Here is a 15,322-nt window from a genome sequence, read left to right as displayed (position 1 = left end):
TGCTGTCACCTGAATTTTTGATCTTAGCCATTCTGACTGGTGTGAGGTGGAATCTCAGGGTTGTTTTGATTTGCATTTCCCTGATGATTCAGTTGGCCAGATTTTTAAGATAAGTTTTGTAGTTATTATGTATTATCTTTCATTTTTATTCTTCTAAAAACATAAATTCATTTTCCTAAAAATTTTCTCTTTGATCAATTTAAATGTGCTGTCTTATCTTACAAAATATAAATTTATTTGTAACTTTCTAAGTTTATTTTAATTTATGGTGTGTTTCAAAGGTATTAACTAGATCTAGCTGCTGCTGTACTAAGTTGTTTTAAGTTTCTAATCTGACTCATTATTGAAGATGGGATATTGGCATTACCACATACTATAATTGAAAGTTTTTATCCTGAATTTCAATCCTGGAGGTGAAAAATATAGGAAACAGAAGAGTTTCTGGCAAAGAAATTACAGGCACAAGGAGCACCAAGAAAATAAAAAATGTAGAAGAGAGAATCTTGGGCACAGAAGATATGATAGAAGAAAACTGTACATTTGTCAAAGAAAATAACACATGTAAAAAATTCCTGACAGAAGCCACCCAAGTAATTGGTATTATGACAAAGAAGCTATAATCATTCAGTGGAATAAAGACAGTATTTTCAACAAATGGTGCTGGTTCAACTCCCAGTCAGCATGTAGAAAAATGCAAATTAACTCCTTATCTCCTTGTACAAAGCTAAAATCCAAGTGGACAAAGGATCTGCACATAAAATCCGATACATTGAAGCTTATAAAGGAGAAAGTGGGGAAGAGTTCCCAACACATGGGCACAAGGGAAAATTTTCTGAACAGAATACCAATGGCTTATGTCCTAACAACAAGAATCAACAAATGGGACCTCATAAAATTGCAACGTTTCTGTAAGGCAAAGGACACTCTCAATAGGACAAAACAGCAACCAACAGATTGGGAAAAGATTTTTACCATTTCTATATCTGATAGAGGGTTAATATACAAATTATACAAGAACTCAATAAGTTAGACTCCAAAGAATCAAATAACCCTATTTAAAAATGGGATACAAAGCCAAACAAAGAATTTTCAAATAAGGAAAATCAAATGACCAAGAAGTACCTAAAGAAATGTTCAATATCCTGAGATGTCAGAGAAATGCAAATCAAAACAGCCTTGAGACTCCACCTCACACCAGTCAGAATGGCTAAGATCAAAAACTCAGGTTACAGTAGATGCTGGTGAGGATCTAGAGAAGGAAGAACACTCCTCCACTGCTGGTGGAATTGCAAACTGTTACAATAACTCTGCAAATCAGTCTGGTGGTTCCTTAGAAAACTGGACACAGTACTACCTGAGGACCCAGCTATACCACTCTGGGCATATACCCAAAAATTCTCCAACATATAACAAGGGCACGTGTTCCACTATGTTCATAGCAGGCTTATTTGTAACAGCCAGAAACTGGAAAGAACCCAGATGTCCTCCAACAGAGGAATGGATACAGAAAATGTGGTATATTCAAATAATGGAGTACTACTCAACTATTAAAAACATTGAATTCATGAAATTCTTAGGCAAATGGATGGAACTAGAAAATATCATCCTGAGTGAGGTAACCCAATAACAAAAGAACACACATGGTGTGCACTCACTGATAAGTGGATTTTAGCCCAAAAGCTCTGAATATCCAAGATAAAATTCACAGACCACATGAAGCTCAAGAAGAAGGATGACCAAAGTGTGGGTGCTTTGGTCCTTAGATGGGGGAACAAGACATTCAGGGCAACAAATACAGAGACAAAGTGTAGAGCAGAAACTACAGGAAATGATATCCAGAGACTGTCCCATGCGGGGATTCATCCCATATATACTCAATAAGCCTGACACTATTGTAGATGCCAAGAAATGTTTGCTGAAAGGAGCCTGATATAGCTGTCTCCTGATACACCCTGACAGAAACTTAAAAATACAGAGGCAGATGGTCACAGAGAATCATTGGACTGAGCGTGGGGTTCCAATAGAGGAATTAGAGAAAGGACTGAAGAAGCTGAAGGGGTAAAAATCTACCAAGATGAACTATCAATTCTGAACATCTATGCACAAAATATAAGGGCATTCAAATTCATAAAAGAAACTCTGTTAAAATCATAGCACAGATTGCACCTCACACAATAATAGTGGGAGACTTCAACACCCACTCTCATCAATGGACAGATCATGAAAACAGAATCTAAACAGAGACTCAGTGAAACTTAAAAAAGTTAGGAACCAAATTTAGTTAAGAGATATCTATAAAAAAACCACCACCAACAACAAAAAAACCCTTCTTCTCAGTACCCCCTAGTACCTTTTCCAAAATTAACCATATAATAGGTCACAAAATAGACCTCAACAGATAGAGGAAAATTGAAATTATCCCATGGATCCTATTAGATCACCAAGGACTAAGACTGATCTTCAATAACAACATAAACAATAGAAAGCCCAACTACATGTGGAAGTTGAACAACACTCTACTCAATGATAACTTGGCCAAGAAATAAAGGAAGAAATTAAAGACCTTTTAGAGTTTAATGACAATGAAGCCACAACATATCCAATCTCATGGGACACAAATAAAGCATTGCTAAGAGGAAAACTCATATATCTGAGTGCCTCCAAAAAGAAACAGCAGAGAACATACACTAGAACCTTGATAGTACAACCAAGCACTATAGAACAAAACGATGCCAATAGACCCAAGAAGGCAGGAAATAATCAAACTTGGGGTTGAAATCCACCACGTGGAAACAAAAAGAACTATACAAAGAATCAACCAAACCAGGAGCTGGTTCTTTGAGAAAATCAACAAGATAGATAAACTCTTAGCCAGACTCACTAGAAGGCATAGGGACAGTATCTTGATTGACAAAATCAGAAAGGAAAATGGAAGCATAACAATGGAAACTGAGGAAATCAAAAAATCAACAGATCCTTCTACAAAAGCCTTTACTAAACAAAACTGGAAAATCTGAATGAAGTGAAAATTTTTCCAAAGAGATATCAGGTACCAAAGTTAAATCAGGATAAGATAAATGATCTAAACAGTCCCATAACCTGTAAAGAAATAAATGGAATCATTGTCCCCCAACCAAGAAAAGTCCAGGAACAGATAGATGGGTTTAGTGCAGACTTTTTTTTTTTTTTTTTTTTTTTTTTTTTTTTTTTTTTTTTTGTATCCCTGGCTGCCCCGAAACTCACTCTGTAGACCAGGCTGGCCTTGAACTCAGAGATCCACCTGCCTCTGCTTCCCAAATGCTGGGATTAAAGGCGTAGGCCACTGCTGCCCAGCTAGACTAGGATTTTTTTTCTGGAGGAAATTTGTATTGCTTTAGAACTTCTGCTTTGAAGAATTAGTGATAATATAGTGATAATGTTACACTGATTTGTCTAAATCCACATAATTTCTGACAGCCTGCCATGATTTCATTCTTGAAATGATTACTAATAAAAGTCACACATATTCTACTAGTAGTACTTAAGGACTGGGCTGATAGGAGCTCTATAAATGAGTTAGATCCCTGTCAGCACTCACTGTCCCTTTATCTGCTTGCTTGCTAGTTTGGGAAGGCTTCTGCTAGCTCCCAGTTTTAGAGGTTTCAGTCTCTTGGCCCTGTTGCTTTCAGGCCGTGTAGAGTTAGCAATAAGGAATGAAGATAGCATATGGTGGAGGCTGCTCCTCTCAAAGTAGCTGGGGAGGGGGAAAAAAGCAAAACAGCTCCAGTTTTTTGTTTTTTTGTTTTTTGTTTTTTGAGACAGGGTTTCTTTGTGTAGCCCTGTCTGTCCTGGAACTCACTCTGTAGACCAGGCTGGCCTCGAGCTCAGAAATCTGCCTGCCTCTGCCTCCCGAGTGCTGGGATTAAAGGCGTGGTTTAAAGGCGTGCACCACCACGCCCGGCTTCTAGTTCTTTACATATTTTCCAGGATTTTTTTTTTGTTAACCTCAGTTATTTGAAAAATTTGCTTATTAGAATCTATCAATATTAATCAAATGCTGATCTTTTACTAGGGCAGTATTGACACTTGGTCCTCTCTTTCCACCCTGTGGGTTCCAGGCCCTCAGGCTTGGTAACAAGCACCTTTACCCACTGAGCCACCTTGCAGCCCCTTGATATTCTTTTTTTTTTTTTTNTCTCTCTCTCTCTCTCTCTCTCTCTCTCTCTCTCTCTCTTTCTTTCTTTCTTTTCTTGACTTCAATTCTGACTAGGGCAAAATAGAATCGTAATGTAAGTTTATTTGCATTTCTTTGGAAGTTTTCTTTGACATAATTTTGCTTGTATTTTTATCTACTTCTCTGTCAACATTTGAAAATTGTTTATTTCATTAGCTCATCTGTTGACTTAGTTACTCAATGCCATTTAGTTCAAAAATATTTGCATGCTATACATACTAAAACTCTGTTAGATGTATGACTAGCAACAATTCTCTTGCATGCTATAGATTGCTTCTTTTCTTGATTAACAATGAGTATTTGAATTTCTATAACTATTTGTTCACAAGCCTTTTAATTTCATTTTTCAGTTGTTGGAATCACTTCTTTAAAGAGTTTTCTTATTTTTATTAATGCCTATGTCTGGGTAATTGGATTAGATTATGTGTATCATGTACGTATAGCAGCTCAGATCAGCAGAAGGAGGGCGTTAAATAGTCTGGTACTATAGTTACAGGTCTTATGTGTTTCCATGTAAATACTGGGAATATAACCTTGGTTTTCTGCTAGATCAACAATTGCTGTTAATACCTCCACTTGCATTACTTCTTGAGAAACTAGAGCATTATTCTGAAGGTGCATGCCTATGTTCATAGTTTAAGGTATCTGATCTTTCTCTAACAGCTTCAGAGATTCATATCTAACATAAAAAGCATTCATGAATTTGCAGTTGGTACATAGAGCTAAACAGTGTTGCCAGCAGCTGCATGTATTATTTCTTTATCTTGTCAAGAAATATAATGCCATAGCTGTGAAAGTAATGTCTATGTCTTCCACTATTAGTGTGCTGTGATTAAATGTGTCTGTATACACAGTCTACTTTTATTAATTAATTAATTTATTTATCAATGTATTTGTTTATTTACTAAATTGGTTGGATGCACCCAAGTAAAATGCATACTCTTTTAAAACCATAGTGCCTTTCTGAGGATATCTCCAATTTTAACCAATTATGAAATAACTTTTTATCATTAAATTTAATTTAAAATTTGTTATGTTAAATATTATAGTGAAATAGGGTCAGATATTTTTTGGTAATTTGATTTTCTTAGAATTTTTTTTACACTTTTATTGAAACATTTTAGCTTGTCTTTGATATTGAAAAATGCTTTTTGGAGAAAACATAAATTATTTAAAAAATTAATTTTCTACACAGTGCTTTTTGATGAGAAATTGAGAGTACTAGGTTGTTATTTAAAGATATATATTCTAATCTTTTTGCTTATAATGTACATACAGACACAGAAACAGACACACACACACACACACACACACATATATCATACCCAAACTTAGTGTAAATATTTTCTATGTGCTCATTTATTGCAAGTGCCATGTTTAAAGCTCAGAGTCATTAAAGTCATTTGTTTTAAAAGCTAATTTGCTCATATAATGACTCTGTATTTGACTTATGGCTGTTTTACAAGTTCCTGACAAGAAAATTTCCCACAAGTAAGAAATATTCTGACGCTGACTTTGTTCAAATCTGGTAGCATCAGTAGGGGTTTAGTAATTCACTGTAAATGATATTTTTCTCAGCTAAACCCTCATTGTCTTCAGAGTAACTCCATTCCTCTCTTCACATATAATTCCATTCAATAAGCTAGAAAAAAAATTAGATGTATTTTCATCAGAAGAATCTATTGTAATGTTACTCTGAAAATCATTTAGGCTCATCTGAATTCAGAAAATAATGTCATTAGGGCATAAGGGTAACAAAGCTCACACTTCTAATTTGCTTTGACTTATCATCATTAGCTTTGTATTGTGATAGGAACTATGGTACAGGAATTCATATGTTGTACTTTATTTCTCAGGCAGTAAATCTTTTCTATGGAATGAGGTTACAGCTAATTTCTTCTGACAAATAAGTTACAAGACATTTGGGAATATGTACTTAAGTTAACACACTTAATGGATACTTATATTCTGCATTATAAAGAAATTGAAAAATGTGCTCTTTACTGATAGAAGTATTTGTAGATTACTTATTTCCTTTTTTAAATGAGAAAATACCTCTATAATTCATTTATATATTATTGCATATCTACTATATATGTCATATAATATATGCATATATAATCAACATATTAAACTACTAATTTCAGCACAGATACAGATGGGATAAATTAAAATTATGTCTGAATTAATCTGGAATCTCCCTTTCTTTTAAGTACAATTCAGTGTAATTATGGAAAGAAGACATCTGGGTCTCATAATAATCTCCATTTAGATTGTAAATTGTTCCTGGCTACCTAGAATCCAACTCTACACTTCTTTTCCAGTTTGTGTGAAAGACTGCTTTACGCATGTACAGCTTTTTATTCAATAGGAAGAAATGATGAGAACATTTGCCAGGTGAGAGTAAAACTATTAAAAGTACGTTATGGTCTAGAAACATTAACTGATATCAATTTGTGTAATATATTTAATTTAGAATGTCTTGTTCCATAATCAATGAAATAAATGTTCCACCCATTCACCAAAATAGTTTCTGCCTTTTCATATATTTATTACAAATGACATTTTAGAGAAAAGAAGTACAAAAGAAGAAAATACACAAACAAAAGTCTAACAGACTCAGTGGATTTCTAAGAAAATAGAATCTAGATACATCATCTTCTAAGATATAAATATCTTGTTTTAAAAGGCAACAGCATAATCCAGTATCTTTTTAAATTCAGAAGTTCATTCAACCTGGATTTGGTTTTATCACAAGCTATTCCATGTTTTACATAGTATTATCAGAAACCCGAAAGAGAAAGAGTAGATCTGTTCCTTCTGAAAATTTGAGAAATAAAGTTGATCAACCTGTTCCTTCAAGTACAAAATTCAAATTCGGTTATGTATAGTAGCACTCCTATACTTAAAGACTAACCTTTTAAGTAAATTTTAAAATTTCAAAATAAGCACAAAAAAATCTATCCAAACTGCATATAGATTTTGAATAGTAATTGAGTAAACGTGATTCTAAACTGTATTTTTATTCCCTTATCTAAAATATGTTTTATCATTCATACATTCAATTCAAATCATAGATTTATAAGTGTCAGAAACAAGGCTACTATATATTTTCTCACTACTACATCAACAGCCATTAAGATCATGGCAACAGCCAAGAGTATAATCAAATCTGAATTGTAATCTGATGTTAAGATTTTGTCTCATTAGGTTTAAAGAACAGATTCTATTTTTATTAAAAGAAGATCTGACTTACTCAAAAATTAGTGGCAATTATCAATGTAGACATGAGATATTGTGCTCTATTTCACTAAATGAAGCCAATAAATTTTCATACATGATATATGTCTATTTTTACATATGGGCATATTATTGTCCTTTTATCAGAAATAAAGGAGGTAAATGAAAATAGCTTTCACATTAGCTTGTGTTTTACTTCATTAATTTAATTTCCAAATAATATTAAAACATAGTACAAAATAAAATTTCATCTTTAATTAGTATTAAAAGATTTATAAGAAACATTATTCATATTGTTGTTCCTCCTATAGGATTGGAGACCCCTTTAGTTCCTTGGCTACTTTCTCTAGCTCCATCACTAGGGGCCCTGTATTCCATAGTAGGATCAACAATATGAACTAACCAGTACCCCCCCCAGAACTGTGTCTCTAGTTGCATATGTAGCAGAGAATGGCTTAGTTGGCCATCAAGGGGAAGAGAGGCCCTTGGTCTTGTGAAGATCATATGCCTCAGTACAAGGGAATGACAGGGCCAGGAAGTGGGAGTGGGTGGGTTGGGGAACAGGGTGGGGGAGGGTATAGGGGACTTTGGGGATAACATCTGAAATGTAAATTTAGAAAATATCTAAAAAAAGAAAGAAACATTCAAACCAAACCAACAATTTTAAAAATGATTGCAAATGGCCTTGGGAATCCCTGTGTATTAATAGGATTTTAAATGATGACTTCTCTCTGTGTAAGGATTCCAGAGTCTAGGAAATGGTGCTGGAGAGAGTTTTTTCTTATCACTGGACCCCAATATCTGGGCTTTATTCTCTATTTTGAAATAAGAGTAAAATTTGAACAAACAGCTATTACAGTCTGTGAGTTATGTAGCGTTCAGCAACAAGTATTTAGAGCTTCCTGTATAAACATGTACAAACATAATACTATTTAAAACAACAGTATGGACTAATACCTACACTAGAAAAAATAAACTAAAGTTTTCTGGTAGATTCATTTGGCCAATACTGTATCTCGGCAAATAGGTGATTTTTCTCAAGATTGAAAATTCTAATGTTTTTCTTCATGAGTTAATAGTATATTACTTTTACAATCAATGAAACAAATGTATAAGTTATTTGTTTTGTGCATTGAATAGTTTCATTCAACATTTATAAAAGATGTAAACATAATAGACAGAAAGAGAACTTACACAGATGATTATGCTTAGTTTTATCTATACAGTCTATAGGAATAAAGGTGGTAGTCATTAGAAAAGAGTTACCTGCTTTCTCTGTTGAAGAGCTAATGGGATTTTGAGGACTGAAAATCGGCTTCATAGATTCATGGTATTTAGGTGGCAATCTCAATCCCCCTTTTGGCAGCTTTAAGTTTTAAGCCATTTAAAAAATATAATTGTTATCTCTATTCTCTTATTGCTACTATTTGTGTCTATGTAAATAAAACCACTTGCTGAAAATTTATACTCCAGTGCAATAATGCGGGGAACTTGGGTCTGTTAGGGGTGTTTGGGTTCTCAGAGCTTTACCCTAAAGAATGGATTGATATTTATTTTATAAAAGCCAGAGGATATGATTTTCTTTGCTCATTCTCTATCTCTACTTTGTTGTTAAGTGATGGAATCATAAAACAAGGCCAAAGAGGCTTCTCAGTAGAAATCATGAAAAAAAAATTCTTCCTCTTCTTCTCCTCCTTCTCCTCCCGCTTCTTTTCTTCTTCCTCTCCTCCTCCTTTCTCCCTCTTCTTTTCCTCTTCCTTCTCCTTGTCTTTTTTCTACTGTTCCATTTCCTCCTGTTTCTCCAACTTCTCCTCTCCATCCTCTTCCTTGTCCTTCTCATCCTCATCCTTTTTCATCCTCCTTTTTTTTTTTTCCTGAGAAAGGGATTTCCTGGGTAGCCATGGCTGTTGGGGAACAAATTTTCAAGACCACATTGGCCTTGAATTCAGAAAACTACTTGCCTCTGCCTCTGCCTCTGCCTCTGCCTCCCAAGTCCTGGAATTAAAGATATGTGCCACTACATATCTTTACATTCTATAATTTCTACTTCATATAAGTGATTCAAATAATATGTTATGGCATTATTAAGTATACTTGGATGTACAGGTATTAGGAGAGGAAAATTCAATTAAACAGGAATCTTGTCATTTTCTAGAAAAAATGTTAAGTACAATGCTTAGGGACATATAGGTCACATTGCAAAATAGGATAAAAAGTTATCATTGTGGCCAAATGAGTTGCAAAATATACAGAAGTCTTAGGCCTTAGAATTTACTTAAAGGCATACATCAACAAGTCACAGCATTTGTAGTAACAGGAAATTCAACATTCCCCCAGATGATGATACTGTATCATACTGGAATTTAGATTACTTGCACTATTTTCAGGATATAACTCTACAGGAATTTTCCAGAAATAGAGATCAGGTAGTCTGGGCATTCTGTAATTCTATTCCTTGAATCAAACCTAGCACTTCTGGTCATCTCTGCCTTCCTTTCCTGTCCCCCTTAATTCAGTTTTATTCTTTGGTTTTATTGTAGAAGGCTACTCACAGTGAGTACATTCTAAATGCATTTTTTTTTTTGGTAGCAATGATAATGTAATCTACTGACATAGGTCTTTCCATTATTGCAAAGAACTTTCTTCTAGAACCCATATGTCAAAGGCAAGCTGAGTGTAAGTCAATTTTATGGCATACTTGGAAACTTTCCTGAATTCCAGGCCCTGGCATTTAAACTCAATCAGCCTGACCCATTCTATCACATTTTATGTTCCTCTTCAATTTACTACAAGGGATTCCTGTGTATTTTGTTTCACCATAGAACATTTGGTGTATTTCAGTACTTCTAATTTTCTTTGCAAAACATTCATGGATCTTTTCAAAACCTTGATCTCCTGAGCATCCAATAAGTGTTTCAGTTTTCCTTTATCTTTAGCAAAGTTTTGCTGAACCAAAAGATGCTAGCACTGAACTATTAGATGCTGGCTTTATCTCCCAGAATTGAAAGAAACAAAGAATTGAGTATCTGTATTTTTCTTAGTGAGAAAATGTTACTTTCATACCAGTCATATATATTTCCATTCAGCATATACTTGAATGAAAACTATGGTGTTCAATATGTTTTCTTAAAGATGTTTATCTTCCTGTTTTTGAATTAGCTGAAGTGTTGAAGAAAACTTTGTTAGGTGATCATAACTGAAGTTAAAAAGCTTTCTGGAGCCCACAGTCTAAGGGAATAGAGGGATGGAAGGAGTGACATATCATGTATGTTTCAATGATAAAAACAAGGGTGATCCTAGAAGGTAAGGCTCAAATTCCATAAATAGAATAAAGAGGAGATGAAACAATAAACATGACTAATTCTCATTCCCTATAAAATATATCTTTATATCTATTTGAGCTATTCTATATGCCTTTGATGTTATTTTGTAATGGGTTACATTGAATGTGCAGATACTACATATATGCATTTTTTTCTATCAGATCTTCATGAAGTATATACACATGGAGTACATTGCAGTTAAATAAAGTTCAGAATAGGATATATAATGCAGTTTATATGCATTATAAAGTTATTAAACATATTATTTACATTAAAATCAAAAGAATTGGTGAGACCCAGGGAAAAATCTTGTGAAATTGGATGATCAGATAATGTTCTTAGAAGAGCTGAAGAAAATGACATCATTATAAGTTTCCTAATATTATTGCCACCTTTTCTTTCTATGTAGTATGATAAATGGGAAGTAGCATTTGACCTAAGTTTTATTGAAACAATCAAGTTTTGATTTCTCTAGGGATTTCTCAGATATAAATTAACTCCCTATAAAACCTGATACATTTTTTGGTAGAGATCGTGAATGCAGTAAATTATACACTTGTGTATATATGATGTTGTTCTGGTATTTTTTCTAAACACTTTGTGGATGAGAACAAACTGTCCTGCCTGGTGGTACACATTTCGGAGAGCTAGAAAAGGACCCTGGAATTGGGTGTATTTAACTTGCAATTTGACCACCTCAAACATACATTCTCTTTCTAATCTTGAACACCCAATAGAGGTCTATATTATTTTGTCTTAATTACCCCAGGACAATATTCTAAAAAACTAGGACCCAATCTTAGAATTGGAGTCTTCTGAAATCAATCAAGTTAGGTAACTGTAAACTATTTGCTCTACCCTGCCTTATCATTCCTGTGAAAACCCATATAAAACCCTGCACTTAAATCCTTCAGTTTATATTCTGCTTGCTGAGTAACTAGCAGCTATGACATCATCTTTAGTTTGTTATGACTCATTTATTTGTGAGTGTGACAACTTGTGTTTCCCTAAACTTGTACTGTCTTATGCTGTGGGTATATCTTGCTGAACATTCCATAAATGCTGAATATTAAAATTGCTTAGAAGTTGAAGGAATATAGAGACTGTAGTCCAATTTCTTAAAAATTAATTATATCCCATCTGTCTCTCTGCCTGACTTTCTCTCAATATATCTCTACTTGTCACTCTCCATCTACTTCTATATCTATACTATCTATATCTACATGTGTAACTCTATTTCGATTTTTCTGTGTATGTTTATATTTTTATCATCTATGTATCTTTATCATCTATGCTCTATCTGTATATCTATCTCTCAAAACATTTATCTCTTGATCTATCATGTATCTGTCATCTGTTTAAGAAGTGTAAGAACATTAATATTCACATATTTCATTGAACATATATGATATGTATGCATATATAATGTATATCACATATGTGTATATCATATATATTATAGATAAAACATATACCTACATACACAAACACACACACCCACATATGATTTGTTCTCAAGTTGTGTTATCTAAGTGTTATAATTTGAATATGAAATATCCTTCATAAAATTCAAACTGGGTAAATTGATGCTCAGTTATCAATATAGCTTTGAAAGATTACTAATATTTTAGAAATGGGAGCTAGTTACAGGAAGGATTTGGGGCACAGTTCTTGGGGTTCTTTTGTTACTGGTACTTTTCCTCTTTATTCTGATCCCTGTCCTTAATTAGATGATGAAACTTCTCCCTCATATGATTCTGCCCTCATAATATTATGCCATCGTGACAATCAAAGTCTGAAACCATTATCTGTAACAAATTCTTCCTTGTTAACTAAATTCAGATTTATTTGTTTTTAGTAACTTACTGAAATAATCTGTGTATCTATCTCTTATAACTAACAGAATTAAATAATTATGATCTAGGGAATCTATGGCTCACAGCTAAGTGCAACAGGATGACTATTCTATTTATCCATACTGACACATTTAAAAGATTTATACAATAGGAAAACATGTCTAGAAAGGAAATAATCATAATATTAGGCATAATCATGATATTATAGTGGATAATAAGGTCAGAATATTTCTCTTTTGTTGAAATGTACATCTGGGGAAATTAGATATCATCAGATTCCCTGATTATAGATTTTCTTCAATACAGTCAATTACCAGTAATAATTATATTGTTATTAGAGCTGACTGAGAATTTTTTATTCTTGTTATACTTTTCCCCTTTCTTGCTCTTGTTATATATGTGACACTAATAGCTTAAGTTCCTTTGGTTATTCTTTGGATTTTCCAAACTGAATTTTAACTTCACAATGTAAAAGAGAGCAATGAAACTTAGAATTGTTACCTTTGTGTTTATTTCCAGCTTCTGTGGCATGCATGTTAGTCTGTCTTTCTTGTTTCTTATATCTAAAGTCACTTAATACTCATACTCTTTTATGACGATTCCTTCTGATAAATTTCTTCTTCATAATTGCCATCGTTATCTTACATGCCATATATGTTTTCTTTTACAACTAGTGTACTATGGGTTTCATCTGCTTCTAAAAAACAAGACAGACTAATCAAGCATAGCAATTAAATGCTTTAAAGGAATGATGCTTGGCAAACATTCTCATGAATAGAAATAGCCTACTTAAGTAAAGCAGTAACTTTTAAAATTGCTTGAAAAATATTGTGGAAAGAGAACTAGAAAGATGACTTTTATTTATTGTTTGTTTATTTGTTTGTTTGTTTGTTTGTTTATTGGGTACTTTCTTCATTCACATCTCCAGTGCTATCCCAAGAGTCCCCCACACACCACTCTCCTCCCCACCAACTCCCACTTCCCGGCCCTGGCGTTCCCCTGTACTGAGGCATATAAAGTCTGCACAACCAATGGAGCTCTCTTTCCACTGATGGCTGACCAGGCCATCCTCTGATACATATGCAGCTAGAGACACGAGCTCCGGGGGGCACTGGTTAGTTCATATTGTTGTTCCACCCATAGGGTTAAAGATCCCCTCAGCTCCTTGGGTACTCTCCTAGCTCCTCCATTGGGGGCCCTGTAATCCATCCAATAGCTGACTTTGAGCATCCACTTCTGTGTTTGACAGGCCCCGGCATAGTCTCAAAAGAGACAGCTATATCTGGGTCCTTTCAGAAAAATCCCGCTAGTGTATGCAATGGTGTCAGCATTTGGAGGCTGATTACAGAAAGGATCCCCGGATATGGAAGTCTCTAGATGGTCCACCCCTTCATCTCAGCTCCAAACTTCATCTCTGCAACTCCCTCCATGGGTGCTCCACTCCCAATTCTAAGAAGGGGAAAGGGGTCCACACCCTGGTCTTCGTTCCTCCTGAGTCTCATGTGCTTTACAAATTATATCCTATATCTTGGGTATTTTAAGTTTCTGGGCTAATATCCACTTATTAGTGAGTAGATATCATGTGAGTTCTTTTGTGATTGGGTTACCTCACTCAGGATGATGCCCTCCAGGTCCATCCATTTGCCTAGGATTTTCATAAATCCATTCTTTTTAATAGCTGAGTAGTACTCCATTGTGTAAATGNACCACATTTTCTGTATCCATTCCTCTGTTAAGGGGCATCTGGGTTCTTTCCAGCTTCTGGCTATTATAAATAAGGCTGCTATGAACATAGTGGAGCATGTGTCCTTCTTAGGGGTTGAGACATCTTCTGGATATATGCCCAGGAGAGGTATTGCGGGATCCTCCTCTAGTACTACATCCAATTTTCTGAGTAACCGCCAGACTTATTTCCAGAGTGATTGTACAAGCTTGCAATCCCACCAACAATGGAGGAATGTTCCTTTCTCTCCACATCCTAGCCAGCATCTGCTGTCACCTGAATTTTTGATCTTAGCCATTCTGACTGGTGTGAGGTGGGCAGATGCCCATTTTTACTGTTAAGTGTACAGATGTCTTGGGATGCAGAGCACTATTTCCTATTGCAGAGGATCTGGACAGGTTCCCAAAACATTCTCAATAGCTCACAGCCATCAATACTTTCAGTTTCAAGTATTCAAACACTTTCTTCTGGTTTCCATGAGTACTACATGTGGTGCAGAAACATATGATCAGGAAAAAACTACCATAATTTGTAAAATATTTTTTCTTCTACAAGCTTAACTTTCATTTTCTTTTTATTTTAAGGGAGAAAATTTCTGGCAATTTTATTATTGCTCATTTTCTTTCTGATATTTGAAAAAAATAAGTTTTCCAGTCTCACTGATGTCTGATCATAAACCAATGCCTTTTTCATATTTTTAAAGTATCTTTCTCTTATTTTGAAATTTTCATATTTGTGTGCAATGAAATACAATATTGACTCAACTTTTCCCTTCCCAGCTGCTCGTTTTTCCACCCCAACACATTTCTAACCTCTTTCAATTTCTTTTTTCTTTCTTTCTTTCTTTTTTTTTGTTTTCTGTTTTTTGTTTGTTTGTTTGTTTGTTTTCGAGGCAGGGTTTCTCTGTATAGCCCTGGCTGTCCTGGAACTCACTTTGTAGACCAGGCTGGCCTCTAACTCAGAAATC

The sequence above is a fragment of the Mus caroli genome, chromosome 17 (genome assembly GCF_900094665.2).
Source record: "Mus caroli chromosome 17, CAROLI_EIJ_v1.1, whole genome shotgun sequence".
Classification (NCBI taxonomy): domain Eukaryota; kingdom Metazoa; phylum Chordata; class Mammalia; order Rodentia; family Muridae; genus Mus; species Mus caroli.
Note: the sequence above shows the minus strand (reverse complement) of the source record.